The 15,158-nt window shown below is 40.2% G+C and overlaps 1 protein-coding gene across 4 annotated transcripts in view; it reads right to left on the bottom strand.

Annotated features, from left to right (window-relative positions):
• The window catches only part of zmynd11 (zinc finger, MYND-type containing 11), a 193,449-nt gene that overhangs the window by 159,438 nt on the left and 18,853 nt on the right, over positions 1–15,158 (bottom strand). Inside the window, exon 1 of one of the 4 annotated variants that reach the window (XM_072576189.1) lies at positions 14,902–15,057. The exons of the other annotated variants lie outside the window; for them this stretch is intronic. The gene's annotated coding sequence lies outside the window, so the exon portion shown is untranslated. Of the gene's footprint in view, positions 1–14,901; positions 15,058–15,158 lie in introns of those variants that run through there. 4 annotated transcript variants of the gene reach the window in all.

The raw sequence follows: 15,158 nt of genomic DNA on the forward strand, positions 1-15,158 counted from the left end.
TTGGACCAAAGGGTCTATTTCCACGCTGTATAACTCTATGACTCAGCCCATCGAGTCTTCTCCACCAATGACATCCTGGATGATCTGATAATCCTTAACTCCATTTTCCTGCCATTGCTCCATAACCCTTGGCTGCTTTATTTAATTAAAAATCTGTTGATCTCAGCCTTGAGTATGCTTAATGACCTAAACTCTACAGTCCTCTGAAGTAAACAATTCCACATATTCACTACCATCAGAGAAGAAATCCCTCTTATCTCTGTCTTAAATGTGCAACCCCTTATTCTGAGCTGATGCTCTCTGGTCCTGGATTCATCCACAAGGAGAAACAATCGTTCCACATCTATCCTGTCATGCCTCTTAAGAATCTTGAATGTTTCAATAAGGTCACCCCTTGTTCCTTGGTATTTCAACGAGTACAAGCGCAATCTACTCAACCTCGTGAACATTCTCTGGATGCCTTCAAAGCCAGCTTGTTTCCTTAGATGATGATCCCAAAACTGTTCACAGGATTCTAGTATGTTCCAACTCGTGCCTTGTATATTTTTAGCAAAATCTCCCTCTTATTTATTCAGTTCCCTTTGAAATAAAGGCCAATATGCTATTTGCCTTTCCTATTACCTGCTGAACTCAGATGATTCATACACAGGGACTCAGAAATCCCCCGTTCTGTACTTTTCTACAGTCCTTCTCCATTTAAATAATATTCAGCTCCTCTTCATCTTGTCAAAGTGCATAATCTCATATTTCCCCACATTATAGTCGATCTTAAAAGTTTCTGTCCACTCATTTAGCCTGTCTACATCTCTCACCAGACCATCATCCTCACTAATGCTTTCCCACTCACTTTTGTGTCATCTGTAAGCTTGGCTATAGTACAGCCATTTTCTTCATCCAAGTAATTTATATATATTGTCAATAACAGTGGTCCTAGTTTGCCCTGACTTGAAACTAAAGATAGAGTCAGAGATATGCTCAGCCATGCAATAACACAATGTAGTTAAATATAATTCCACTGCTTTTATTCCTCAAGCTTGCCCAGTTGTTTTGCATGATGGTAGGATGACAAAACATAGTAGAGAGAGTGTAGCCATCTAATAAATGTAGTGCCAAAAGAGAAAATGCTGGAAAATCTCAGCAGGTCTGGCAGCATCTGTAAGGAGAGAAAAGAGCTGACGTTTCGAGTCTAACTGACCCTTTGTCAAAGCTTTGACAAAAGGTCAATTAGACTCGAAACGTCAGCTCTTTTCTCTCCTTACAGATGCTACCAGACCTGCTGAGATTTTCCAGCATTTTCTCTTTTGGTTTCAGATTCCAGCATCCGCAGTAATTTGCTTTTATTAATAAATTTGTTGAATGCTATTTATCTTTTGGAAAACCATGCCAAATCTGTTCGGTCGTCCTATGTGCGAGACATGGCAGAATAATTCCTCCACAGTCACAATCAAAATACAAAGAGTCCTTTCCTAATAGCACCAGTCTATCTTCACCCAATAAACTACAGCTGTTTAAGATAGCAGCTTGTCAGCACCTTCAAAAGAATTAGGCAGAAGTAATAAATGTTGGCATTGCTGAGAAATAAATTTCTTGTACAGAAAAAACAACTCAGGAATATTCAGCATATTCTTCAAATTGAAGGACAAAATTCTTAAATACATTCACTAGATAAACAATATAAAGTGAAATCCAGAACACTGGCAATATTGAAAAAGCAGGCATGTGTTGCACCTACAAAAGCAGCTGCTTTAATTTTCACTCTTTAGTATAGCATCCACATTGTTGTCCTGAATAAGTAAATTATTGCGAAAGCATTGTCAGACAAGGACAAAAAAATTGCTCTGATATTATACATGATAAAATCAGCAATGATGGCTTGACTATATGAGTGTTGCTGACAGCTATCCACCATGACTGATTAACTTTTCAGCTTGCCATATTCTCCATGATCCCCAATAAGGAGAAAATGAAACATGAACATTATTTCAAATACAAACAACATCTAGATAAATTCATATTTACATAGAAACAGAAAATAGGTACAGGAGTTGATCATTCAGCCTTTTGGGCCTATTCCAATATACAATAAGATCATGGTTGATCATCAAAATCTGTACCCTGTTCCCGCTTTTGCTTCATAACTTTTGATCGCTTTAACCCTAAGAACTAAATCTAGCTCTTTAAAAACATTCAATGCTTTGGCCTAAACCATTTTGTGTGGCAGAGAATTCCTAAGGGTCACCACTCTCTAGATGAAGAAATTTCCCAACTCAGTCCTAAACATAGATCTTTAAACTGTGACATATGGTTCTGGACTCCCTTCAGGAACATTTTTTGTGCATCTACCCTGTATAGTCCTGTCAGAGCTTAGTTACAGTTTATGCTAACATCACAAGTCTCCCATTCTGAAAATTAATGATGAATGAATGATCAGATAAAATTGAGATAAAAGCAGATAAATATTTACCAAAGTTTTGCTAATAATGTACATTCATAATTATCTAAATGCTTATCAATGTTTAATGCTGCATTTTCTACATATATATCTAATGTTTTCCAAACTTAAAATTCATAATCACAAGATAGGAAGCTGATTCATAAGGGCAAAGTATTTCTCCTTTCTACTAATCTCTTGTTTTTTAAATAGACAGTAAGGTTAAAGTTACTGTCAAGTAATTAAAGTTATAGTAGTAACTTTAAGGTATGGCAAGACAGATCAGCCAAGTGGAATACCCATCCTGCGGCATGTATGGTTCTCATGACCTAGACTAGCCTTAGTGCAGAAATTGTCACGAGCCACACAGCTTGAGATCTGGATTTCAGAGTACAAGCAATGGCTATAGTCACTTAGGTGCATCTAAGAGGCACAAAACTAAACAGATAATATGTTCAGAGTGGTCACAATGAAACTTAGGGGCAAGAAGGTATTTAAGGAATGGGTGATTGACAGGCTGGCCAAGCGAAACAGGCAGGGAGTGCAGGAATCTCCTGGGAAGCTTCTGATGGTGGAGGATCCTTGAAAGGAGTGCAGCAACAGCCAAACCCCTGACAGCATTGGTATGCCAGCTAAACAGGAGATGAGGAAGAAGAGCAAAAGACCAACAGTGGTAGGGTATTCTTTAGTTAGGGGACAGGCATTTCAATGGCCAATGTTACGAAAGAACAGTTTATCATCTTCCTGGTGCAAGGGATGTCACAGAACAGCTTCAGGACCCTCTTCTGGGGAGGAACAGCCAGAGGCTGTGATCCATATTGGTATTGAAAAAAAACACAGGCTGAAATGGGGACATGGTCCTACAATCAGAATTTAGGGAGTTGGGAAGAAAATTAGTATAACTTCCGGATTGCTCCCATTGTCACATGCAAGTGACCACTGAAATAGAATAAGATGGATGACTGGCAAGATAGTGCACGAGGCAGGGCTTTCGATTCCAGGGGTGCAAAACTTGCAAGGGTTCAGAAAAGATTTACAAGGATGCTGTAAGTTTGAGGGTTTGAGCTATCGGGCAAGACTGAGGAGGTTGGGGTTGTTGTCCCTGGAGTATCGGAGGTTGAGGGATGACCTCAGAGAGGTTGAAAAATCATGAGGGCCGTGGATAAGGTAAATAGACAAGGTTTTTTCCCTGGACTGTCCAGAACTAGACAGCATAAGTTTAGGGTGGAGGGGAAATATTTAAACGAGACCAAAAGGGGCAACTTTTTCACGCAGAGGGTGCTGCCATGGAATGAGCTGCAAGAGGAAGTGGTGGAGGTTGGTACAATTGCAACATTTAAAAGGCATCTGGATGGATATATGAATAGGAAGGATTTAGAGGGATATGGGCCAAGTGCTGACAAATGGGACTAGATTAGGTTAGGATATCCAGTTGGCATAGTCGAGTTGGATCGACAGGTCTGTTTCCGTGTGGTACATATCTATGACTGTACTGGAACTGGATTGGAGGAAGATGACACCAGTAAAATCAGAGGGTTGCATCCAGCCTTCTCTCTAATTTTCTAGTGCATGGCAGCAACTTCCAAAATTGGAAGCCAACATTGCAATTAGCATTAGCACGTTGATTAACATTAGCATGCAACTTAAAAGGAATGTTGATTGCATCTGCATTATAGCCAGGAGTGAGTTCCTTGTGGGTGTATTGCTAATGCTGTGGGATGGTTTGAACAGCAGGAACATGGAAACGAGGAGAAAAAATATTAAAAAGTAATACCAAGCTACACAAAATGCTGGGAGAGATATATAGCATTGAAATAGAGAAAAGTAAGTTAATTTGGAATGAAAGTGAAGGAGAAAGTATTGGAATTTAATTCAGGGTTACACAGCATGCGTTATGCATATGAATACACAGGGTGTTAGCTAATAAGACTGGGGATTTAAAGGCAGAGGTTGCCACAGGTGTGGTGATAATGGAGACCTAGCTTAAGGTAGAGCAGATCTGAGTATTAAATATTCCTAGTGACAAAATATTCAGAAGGCCAGAAAGGAATAAAAGGAAGAAGGGTTGCATTTTTGGTATGAGAAAGCAAGAGGATTTAAGCACAGAATTGATTTGGCTAGAGTTAAGGAATAAGAAGGTCGCAATTACTTTGCCCAATGTAATATATGCATGACCGTTTAGTAAGAAGGATACAGAGAAACAAATCTGCAAGGAAACTCTCCAGAGGGGTGTAAATATGACAGAGTAGTTATAGTTGTGGAATTCAATTACCCAAATATAGACTACGATTGGAGCACAAAAAGGAGATTTAAATTTAGAAGCAAAAACCGTGACTTGGATGTTAACTGACCACTTTGCATCTGTCTTTACCTAGGAGGAAATGCTGGCCAAGTCATGTTGAACAAAGGAAGAAACTCAATCATTGGAAGAGTTTAAAATGAATAAGTAGGTGATACTCATTAGTTGTCGGTGCATAAGGTTGATAAAGCACTGGGTCTGGATGATATGCGTCCAAGGACACTGAAGGAAGGGTGAATGAAAATTGCAGAGGCACTTTAGTCTTCCCTAGATTCAAGAGTGGTGCTGGACGATTTCAGAATTGCAATAATTCCCAAGTATTTAGGATAAAATTAATATCCACATGGGAAAATGTGGAATGAATCAGAAGATTCAGCAACAATTTGTTAAGGGAAAATCATGGCTAACTAAATTGCTGAGTTTTGTTTTAAAAGAGATCGAGAAGTTTGAAGGAGGGAAAGGTATTGTTGTGGTGCAATTGGACTTTCAACAGTGGTGCAGTGCCACAAACAGACCTGAGAGGAAAGTTATAGGTAATGGAACAAAAGGGCAGTAGCAACGCAGATGCAATATTGCCTAAAGGTACGGAACAGAGGATATTGGTAAATGAGTGTTTTTCTGGCTGGAATAAGATTTGTAGTAGAGTCTGCCAAGGGCTGGTATTGGGACCAGATTCATTATATATTTAAATTAACAAGATCTTGGTGTGCTGGGGACAATTTCAAGGTTTGCGGACAACATAAAACCTGTGAGGATTGTAAAATGCAAAGAACAATGTAGAACTTCAAAGGATACCTTGGCGGAGTGGGTGGATAAATGGCAGATGAAGTTCAATGTGGGAAAGTGTGAGATGATCTGTTTCTTACAAACAACTTTGAAAGACAGTATAAAATGAAGAAAACTATTCTAAAGGATGTGAACCTGCACAGAGACCAAATACTCAAGTCATTTAATGTTGGCAGGACAGGCAACAAAAGCAGTTAATAAAGCTGGTATTCTAGGTTTTATAAATTTGTACAGATGTCACCTTTCTTTTAATAAAACCTTAAGTTATCTCAGGAATGTGACGAAAGTAGTTCTGGGGTTTACGTATTAAATGAATTGAAACCTGCAATCCATTTTTAAAGAAAAATGAATTAACAGCAATCCAGGTTTGTTCAATATATCGCACCAGTGTATGACACTATGATCTTTAGGTATAAATTGTGTCTACTATGATCCTACTCCACTAACTACCTAATGAAGGAGCAGTACTCCAAAAGCTTATACTTCCAAATAAACCTTTTGGACTATAACCTGGTGTCATGTGATAATTAACATATAATACAAAAGCAGTGAGGTAATGATGAACTTATAAGACACACTAGAATGATTCCAGGAATGAGACAATTCCTTTACAGAATTAAGAAAAACTGCAGGCACTGGACCATTTTTCTTGGAGAGAAGGCCAAGAGGTGATTGAAATTTTCAAATTCATGGGAGTCTGGACAGACTGGATGGAGAGAAACTGTTCTAAACTGTGATAAGCTAATCTAAAACCAGAAGGCACAGCTTCAAAGTGTTTTGCAAGTTAAGAGACTAAAAGGTGACAACAAGTCCTTTTCACACAGTGAGTAGTATGGGTATGGAACACACTGCCTGAAAGAATGGCAAAGTAAATTTAACTGAGACATTCAAGAAAATATTAGATTGTGATTTAAATAAAAATGATGAGCAGGGTTACAGAGAAAAGGCAGGAAAATGGAACCAAGTTAAAATGCTGGTGCAGATACAATGGGCTGAATAGCTGTCTCCTGCACCATAACAATTTTGGGAAAATTTAAATGAAACTATATTTAGACTTTCAATCTGGTAAAATACTTAGACATGAAAGGGTTAAACTTAGACTTTTTAATAATTCACTTTGAAAATTGGAATGGCTGAATATTGGAATGGCTCAGAAGAACCAGGAGGAGACATGAGAAGTTGTTGGCAGATAGGATCAGGGTAAACCCTAAAGCTTTCTATAGGTATTTAAGGAATAAAAGAATGACGAGAGTTACATTAGAGCCAATCAAGGCTTGTAGTGGGAAGTTGTGTGTGGAGTCAGAGGAGATAGGGGAAGCACTTAATGAATATTTTTCAACAGTATTCACTCTCGAAAATGACAATGTTGTTGAGGTGAATACTGAGATACAAGCTACTAGACTAGGTGTGATTGAGGTTCACAAGGAAGAGGAATTAGAAATCCTGCAGAGTGTGAAAATAGATAGGTCCCCTGCGCCGGATGGGATTTATCCTAGGATCCTCTGGGAAGCCAGGGAGGAGATTGCCAAGCATTTGGCATTGATCTGAAAATCGTCATTGTCTACAGGAATAGTGCCAGAAGACTGGAGGATAGCAAATGTGGTTCCCCTGTTCAAGAAGGGGAGTAGAGACAACCCAGGTAATTATAGACCAGTGAGCCTTACTTCAATTGTTGGTAAAGTGCTGGAAAAGGTTATAAGAGATAGGATTTATAATAATCTAGAAAAGAATAATTTGATTAGGGATAGTCAGCACGGTTTTGTGACGGGTAGGTCGTGCCTCATAAACCTTATTGAGTTCTTTGAGAATGTGACCAAACAGGTACATGAGAGTAAACCGGTTGATGTGGTGTATATGGATTTCAGCAAGGCGTTCAATAAGATTCCCCACAGTAGACTATTGTACAAAATGCAGAAGAATGGGATTGTGGGAGATATAGCAGTTTGGATCAGTAATTGGCTTGCTGAAAGAAGACAGAGGATGGTGGTTGATGGGAAATGCTCATCCTGGAGTCCAGTTACCAGTGGTGTACCACAAGGGTTGGTGTTGGGTCCACTGCTATTCATCATTTTTATAAATGACCTGGATGAGGGAGCAGAAGGGTGGATTAGTAAATTTGCAGACGACACTAAGGTTGTTGGAGTTGTGGACAGTGACGAAGGATATTGTAGGTTACAGAGAGACATAGATAAGCTGCAGAGCTGGGCTGAGGTGGCAAATGGAATTTAATGCGGACAAGTGTGAGCTGATTCACTTTGGTCGGAGTAACCGGAATGCAAAGTACTGGGCTAATGATAAGATTCTTGGTAGTGTAGATGAGCAGAGAGATCTCGGTGTCCAGGTACACAGATCCTTGAAAGTTGCCACCCAGGTTGACAGGGTTGCCAAGAAGGCATAGTGTTTTAGCTTTTATTAATAGAGAGATCGAGTTCCGGAACCATGAGGTTATGCTACAGCTGTACAAAACTCTGGTGCAGCCGCACTAGGAGTATTGTGTACAGTTCTGGTCACCACATTATAAGAATGATGTGGAAGCTTTGGAAAGAGTGCAGAGGAGATTTACTAGGATGTTGCCTGGTATGGAGGGAAGGTCTTACGAGGAATGGCTGAGGGACTTGAGGCTGTTTTCATTAGAGTGAAGAAGGTTGAGAGATGACTTAATACAGACATATAAGATAATCAGAGGGTTAGACAGGGTGGACTGGGAAAGCCTTTTTCCAAGTATGGTGACGGCAAGCATGAGGGGGCATAGCTTTAAATTGAGGGGTGATAGATATAGGACAGATGTCAAAGGTAGTTTCTTTACTCAGAGTAGTAAGGGTATGGAATGCTTTGCCTCCAACTGTAGTAGATTCGCCAACTTTAAGTACATTTAAGTCGTCATTAGACAAGCATATGGACATACATGGAATAGTGTAGGTGGGATGGGCTTCAGATTGGTATGACATGTTGGCGCAACATCAAGGGCCAAAGGTCTGTACTGCGTTGTAATGTTCTATGTTCTAATACTTCAACATCCTAAGAAGCTGCTCTGAAGCTCTTTTCAGTTTGACAACAATACAATACACAAAACCAATTTTGCAATAATGCCAAAAGGACAGACATGTTAGAGTGCAATACTTCTGTTTCTATACTGACACAATCAACTTTCAGTGTTACTAGAACAGGAAGAGACTGAGCGTGAAAAAACAAACAGGAAATGAGTATCGTCTCAGTTAACATCTGCATCTAGTTTTTTTTTAAGAACATATACCACAAGAAGAACAAAGGCTATTTAGCTATCACATTTGTTTTATTATTTAGTAGCACTAACTAAAGGCATACTTGCATCATTTCATTCTTCACAAGACAAAGCACAAAGGCTAAAGAAAATGCTAATGATCTTGAATCTTCCAAAAGCTTCAAGCATGACAATATTGGTGAACAAGCAAATGTACTAACCAACTTTGCCAGTTTTGAAAACTGAATGTATTTAACTGAAAACACTGTATTTAAACTTGTAACTTGGAAACCCCTTGGAGGTTTATTTTTACAAGTCGCATTGTATGTAACGGTAGTATTAACAAGGTTGCACCAAAATAATCTGTTCACCAAACAGGATTTCTCATTTGACAGATGACTGATGATTTTCAGCCAGTAATTATTATAGCATTAATAAATTCATGCAAACAACTTTACTCAATTGTAATTTATTTCTGTAAACTGCATACTGTACACTCATTATTTCGGAGTCATTGAACAAAACAGTATCTGATGCCTGGTCAGTATGAGCTTCTGGTTTTCTGTAACAGTCAGTTGTGCTAATATAGGAAAACAATGAGTTGGAGCCTTTACTAACAGTAAATACCTGGATTTTAGATATTATTAAAAGTGTTTTGAGGATTTCCCACAATCCATATCAGATACCTGTTCCTCACTTTGGTTACAACAGCCTTCACCATCTGATTGTGTTCTGTGGAAAAGTGCAGGATTCTGTAAAATCTTAATGCTAGGACTTGATCAAGAATTCCTCAACAAGTATTTCATAACAAAAACGTTGACTGACATATGAAACCACAAAAAAGGGGAAAGGGTTAAAATATGTAGCTTTTTAAGCACTGATGAGAAGGCTATAATCAACAAGGCATTAATACTGGTTAACGTGACATACTGTGCTGCAGAGGCAATCTGCCAATGGATACTGAGCATATTAACCCAGCAGACAACTTCACTGCAACTCACAAAGGTTGCAGTATCAATGAAGAATGTGAATCAACCAGGGTAAAGTTCAGACCTTTGTAGCCATGGGTTCTTCTGGTTTTGACTATGCCTTGGTGGAGATGGTGATCAGGATGACAGGCTGGAGTGGGGTCAAATTAGCATTGTTTTTGGTGCTGTTTTGATTGTTGAAGTCTCCAACCAAGAAAGTAAAAGTCATTCAGGGAATCTTGCTGTGTCCTTTGGTGGATTTCAAAAGATTACAAAAACATTTGTGTTTAGCAGAAAGGTTGGTCAGTAATTTACTGAACTCACATTAGAACTCCAGCAGACTATAGGTGCAACATGATCCTTGGACTTTGCTTGGTGTTGAGACTTATCAGGCAAAGCTTTATTTAAAAAAAGTGACATCTTAGCTCAGACAATGCATTAAAGGTGTGAGGTTAGAGTGTGTATGTATTCCAATCTTGAGTCAGACTGCTTCTATTTCCAAAGTAGGAATTTATAAAACATCACATGGATTGACTGCTAACAGATCGTGTGCTTTTTGAACAAAATAGAATGTATCTGCAAATACAATTCTGCAAATGCAAATTCACCCCACAGACTTATATGCGTGCGTGCATGCATGCACGAGAGAGAGAGGGAGAGAGAGAGTGTGTGCGTATGTGTGCTTGATAAAGTGTGCACCTGAGTGTGATAGAGTATATGCCTGTGAGATGGTGTGCGCATGAGTGAGTGTGTGGGGGAGGTGTATGTGTGTGTGCCTGAGAGAGAGCATGTGCATGAGAGATGATCTACGGCGTATGTAAGAATGTGTGCGCGTATGTGTGCTTGTATGTGAATGCATATGTGAGAGCATATAGTGTAGTGGAGTCACCTGCAGTGTGACATGAACCCCAGTTGAGGCCATCCCTCATGGGTTCTGAACTTGGTTATCAGCTTCTGCTCAGCCACTCTGCATTGTTGCATATTCCAAAGTCCACCTTGGATCGCCTGAAGATCCAAGGCCAAATGTCACAAAAACATTTGTGTTTAGCAGAAAGGTTAACGGTCAGCAATTTACTGAACTCACATTAGAAATGTGCAACATGATCCTTGGACTTTGCTTGGTGTTGAGACTTATCAGGCAAAGCTTTATTTAAAAAAAAGTGACATCTCAGCTCAGACAATGCATTAAAGGTGTGAGGTTAGAGTGTGTATGTATTCCAATCTTGAGTCAGACTGCTTCTATTTCCAAAGCCGAATGTACAGAAGTGGTCCCCGACTGGGAGGGAACATCCCTCTCTGGCAATTCTTGTGTGGTGTTCATTCATCTGTTGTCACAGCGATTGCTTTGTCTCACCAATGTACCATGCCTCAGGGCATCCTTGCCTGCAGAGTATGAGATATACAACATTGGCTGAGTCACAGGAGTACCTGCTGCGTACATGGTGGGTGGTGTTCCCACATGTAATAGTAGTATCCATGTCGACACTCTAACACATCTTGTAGTGGTTTCCATGACAGAGTTGTATTGCGTTGTGGGCAATGTAGTCCTTGAAGATATTCCTGATGAAGGGCTTTTGCCCGAAATGTCAATTTTACTGCTCCTCGGATGCTGCCTGAACTGCTGTGCTCTTCCAGCACCACTAATCCAGAATCTTGTTTTTACCCTGAAGGCTGAGCATTTTGCCATGAACAATGGTCTATTTCAGGTTTCACGGTTGTGTAAAGGCAAACAGTGGAGGCGTAGGGAGGTCTTGGCGAGTTGCTCATTCCCATCGATAATGTGTTGCAGGCTGCAAAGAACATGATGTAGCTTCTCTGCTCCCAGGAAGTACTGGACAACCAAGGGTACCCTATCGGTCGCATCCTCTGTCGGTCTCTTGAGGAGGTCAGCACAGTTCAACGCTGTGACACTGGCAATCAATGAGCCGAGCATCATATTCTGTTCTTATGAAGGTGCTCTTCAGTGTTCCTCCTCATCTGAACAGATCCTGTGTATGTGTAGGGCTTGTCTGTAGGGGATGGCTGTTTTAATATGTTTAGCTTGGGAGCTAGAGAAGTGCAGCGTTTTGAGATTATCTGTAGGTTTGCAGTAGAGTGAGGTACTGAGGTGCCTATCCTTAATGGAGATGCATGTGCCCAAGAATGAGACACTATGACACTCTGATCTTTGCTATAAATTCTGTGTCCTATGACCCTGCTCCACTAGCTACCTAACGAGAGCTTGTACTTTAACCTTGTGTTGTACAATTTTTAACTAAGTTTATGCTTGATATTTTTAGCCTAATGATAACTAATTAGAGATTGTGAGCGTTGAGATTATGATCAGCACAATAACAATACTAAAATGCTAAAAACATTAGTTTCGAACCAACACTGTAGGATCCGTTTCCAAATAAATTCCTCAAATGACAGACAATAGTAGTACAGAACAGGAACAGGCAATTCTGGATTTAGCAATGTGTAATTAGGCAGACTTGATAAGAGAGTTTAAGGAGAAGGAACCCTTAGCAGGTAGTAGGCATAATATTATAAAATTTACTCTGCAATTTGAGAGGGAGAAGCTGGAATCAGATGTAATAGTATTACAGTTGAATAAAGACAACTACAGAGGCATGAGGGAGGAGCTGCCCAGAATTGACTGGGAGAGGAGCCTAGCAGAAAATACAGTAAAACTGCAATAGCAGGGATTTCTGGGAGTAATTCAGGAAACATAACAAAAATCCATCCTTAGGAAAAAGAAGCATGGTACAGGGAGGATGAGGTAACCATGGCTGACAGTGGAAGTCAGCAATAGCATAAAAGCAAAAGAGAAAGCATATAATGCAGCAAAGTGCAGTGGGAAGCCAGTGGATTAAGAAGCCTAAAAAGACCAACAGACGACAATTAAGAAGAAATAAGGAGGGAGAAGAATAAATATAAGTGCAAGCGATTCAGTAATATAAAAGATGACTGCAAAAGTTTCCTTAGATATGTAAAGGGCAACAGAGAGGCAAAAGTTGACACTGGGCCACTGGAAAATGGCGCTGCAGAAGTAGAACAAAGGAATGGTGGAAGAGCTGAACAAGAACTCTGTCAATCTGCACGTTGGAAGACATGACTAACATCCCAAAAATTCAAGACAGTCAGGGAACAGAGGTGAGTATGGTGGCCAACACCAAGGAGAAGGGGGGAAAAAAACAAAGATCTGAATGTGGATAAATTACCTGGAGCAGATGGACTACACCCCACAGTTCTGAAGAAGATAGCTGAAGAGATAGTGGAGGCATTAGTGGTGATTTTTCAAGAAACACTGGAGTCAGGGACAGTCCCAGAGGACTGGAAAATCACTACTGTAACTGCCCTGTTTAAAAAGGAGTAAGGCAAAAGACAGGAAATTACAGGCTGATTAGCCTGACATCAGTCGTTGGTAAGATTTTGAATTGCACTGGGAAAGATAAAATTTCTAAATACTCGAAAGTCCATGGTAAAAGAGGGCAAAGTCAGCATGGTTTCCTCAAGGGGAGGTCATGTTTGACAAATCTCAAAGAATTGTTTGAAGTGGTAACAAGCTAGTTAGACAAAGGAGAACCAAAGGATGTTATCTGCATGGACTTCCAGAAGGCCTCTAACAGGTGCCACACAAGAGGCTGCTGAGTATGATAAGAGTCCATGGTATTAGAAGCAAGGTACTAACATGGATAGAAGATTGGCTATCTGACAGAAAGCAGAGAGTGGAGATAAAATGGCCCTTCTCAGGATGGTAGCCAAAGACTAGTGTGTTCCACAAGGGTCAGTGATGGGGCCGCAACTTTTCATTTTATACATTAATGATCTAAGTGAAGGAACGGAGGGCATTCTGGCTAGGTTTGCAGGTGATACAAAGATAGGTGGAGGGACACGTAGTATTGAGGTAGCAGGGAGGCTGCAAAAGGATTTAGACAGGTTAGGAGAGTGGGCAAACAAGTAGCACATGGAATATAACGAGGGAAAGTGTGAGGTCATGCAGTTTGGTAGGAAGGTTAGAGGAACAGATTATTTTCTAAATGGGGAAAAAATTCAGAAATCTGAAATACAAAGGGACTTGGGAGTCCTAGTCCAGGATTCTCTTAAGGTTAATTTGCAGGGTCAGTTGGTTGTTAGGAAGGCAGATACAATATTTGCATTTACTTCAACAGGACCAGAATATAAACACAGGCATGTACTTCTGTGGCTCTAAAAGGTTCTGGTCAGACTACATTTAGAATATTATGAGCAATTTTGGGCGCCATATCTCAGGTAGGATGTACTGGCCCTGGAGCAGATCCAGAGGAGGTTCATGAGAATGATCGCAGGAATGAAAGATTTAACATATGAGAAACGTTTGAGGACTCTGGGTCTATACTCAATGGAGTTTAGAAGGATGAGGAGGGATCCAACTGAAACTTACAGAATACTGGAAGATCTGGATACAGTGGACATTGGGAAGATGTTTCCGTGAGGAGATACTAGGACCCAAGGGCACAACCTTCGAGTAAATATATAGAATATAGAATATAGAACAATACAACACAGAATGAAAGACCCTTGAAAATGGAGAGGAGAAGAAATTGGTGAATCCATGGAATTCATTGCCACAAAGGCTGTGGAGGCCAGGTCATTGAGTATACTTAAGACAGAGGTAGAAAATTCTTAATTATCAAGGGAACCAAAGGTGACAGGGAGAAGGCAAGAGCATAGGGTTGAGAAACCTATCAGCCATGACTAAATGGTGGAGCAGACTGGATGAGCCAAATGGCCTAGTTTCTGCTCCTATGTCTTATGGTCTTACTTGTAGCAGGGTGCACACACATTTTGTGGATCTGCACTTAGTTGGGTGTACATATACCTTTTATCATATATTGCCCATGAGGTGGCAGCTGAGACTGTCACAGACTAATGCTGTGGAATTGAAAGCCTGCTATCAGCTGAAACAAAAATAAATCATACTGCTCAAATTAAGATACAGTGAGAGATTTGAACATTGAATACCATAGTGACAACTATACCCTATAGTCTAAATGTAAAAGGGCCTGGTGCATTTAAAGCTACTTGACAATTTACAAATGGCCATGGTTTCAAATTGCAGCTTGTGTCTGTTAAAATCCAAGTTACAGGTAGTTTGGGATAATGTACATTTCAGCAGCGCAACTTGGCTATAACATCACTGAAGAATTAGCAAACAGAATTTGAGAACGCTTACTTCCATTGGCAATAGCGTGATTCCGGTGGGGATCAGTTCACGCGCTTTGCTCTGCACATGCACGATGTCCGTGCCAAAATCTCTGTGCTGTTCTGCACGTGTCGATGTCCGTGCTGTTCCGTGGATGCGCGACATTGGTGCCAGACTTTGTGCCATTCTGCGCATGCACTGATGTCAGCTGCCGACAGAGCAGCTTTCTGTGAGAGGTAATGTACAGAGTACAGCTTTCTTATATTTTTTTTTAAATGTACTGCATT

This window comes from Chiloscyllium punctatum, chromosome 8 (genome assembly GCF_047496795.1).
Source record: "Chiloscyllium punctatum isolate Juve2018m chromosome 8, sChiPun1.3, whole genome shotgun sequence".
In the NCBI taxonomy this organism is placed as follows: Eukaryota; Metazoa; Chordata; class Chondrichthyes; order Orectolobiformes; family Hemiscylliidae; genus Chiloscyllium; species Chiloscyllium punctatum.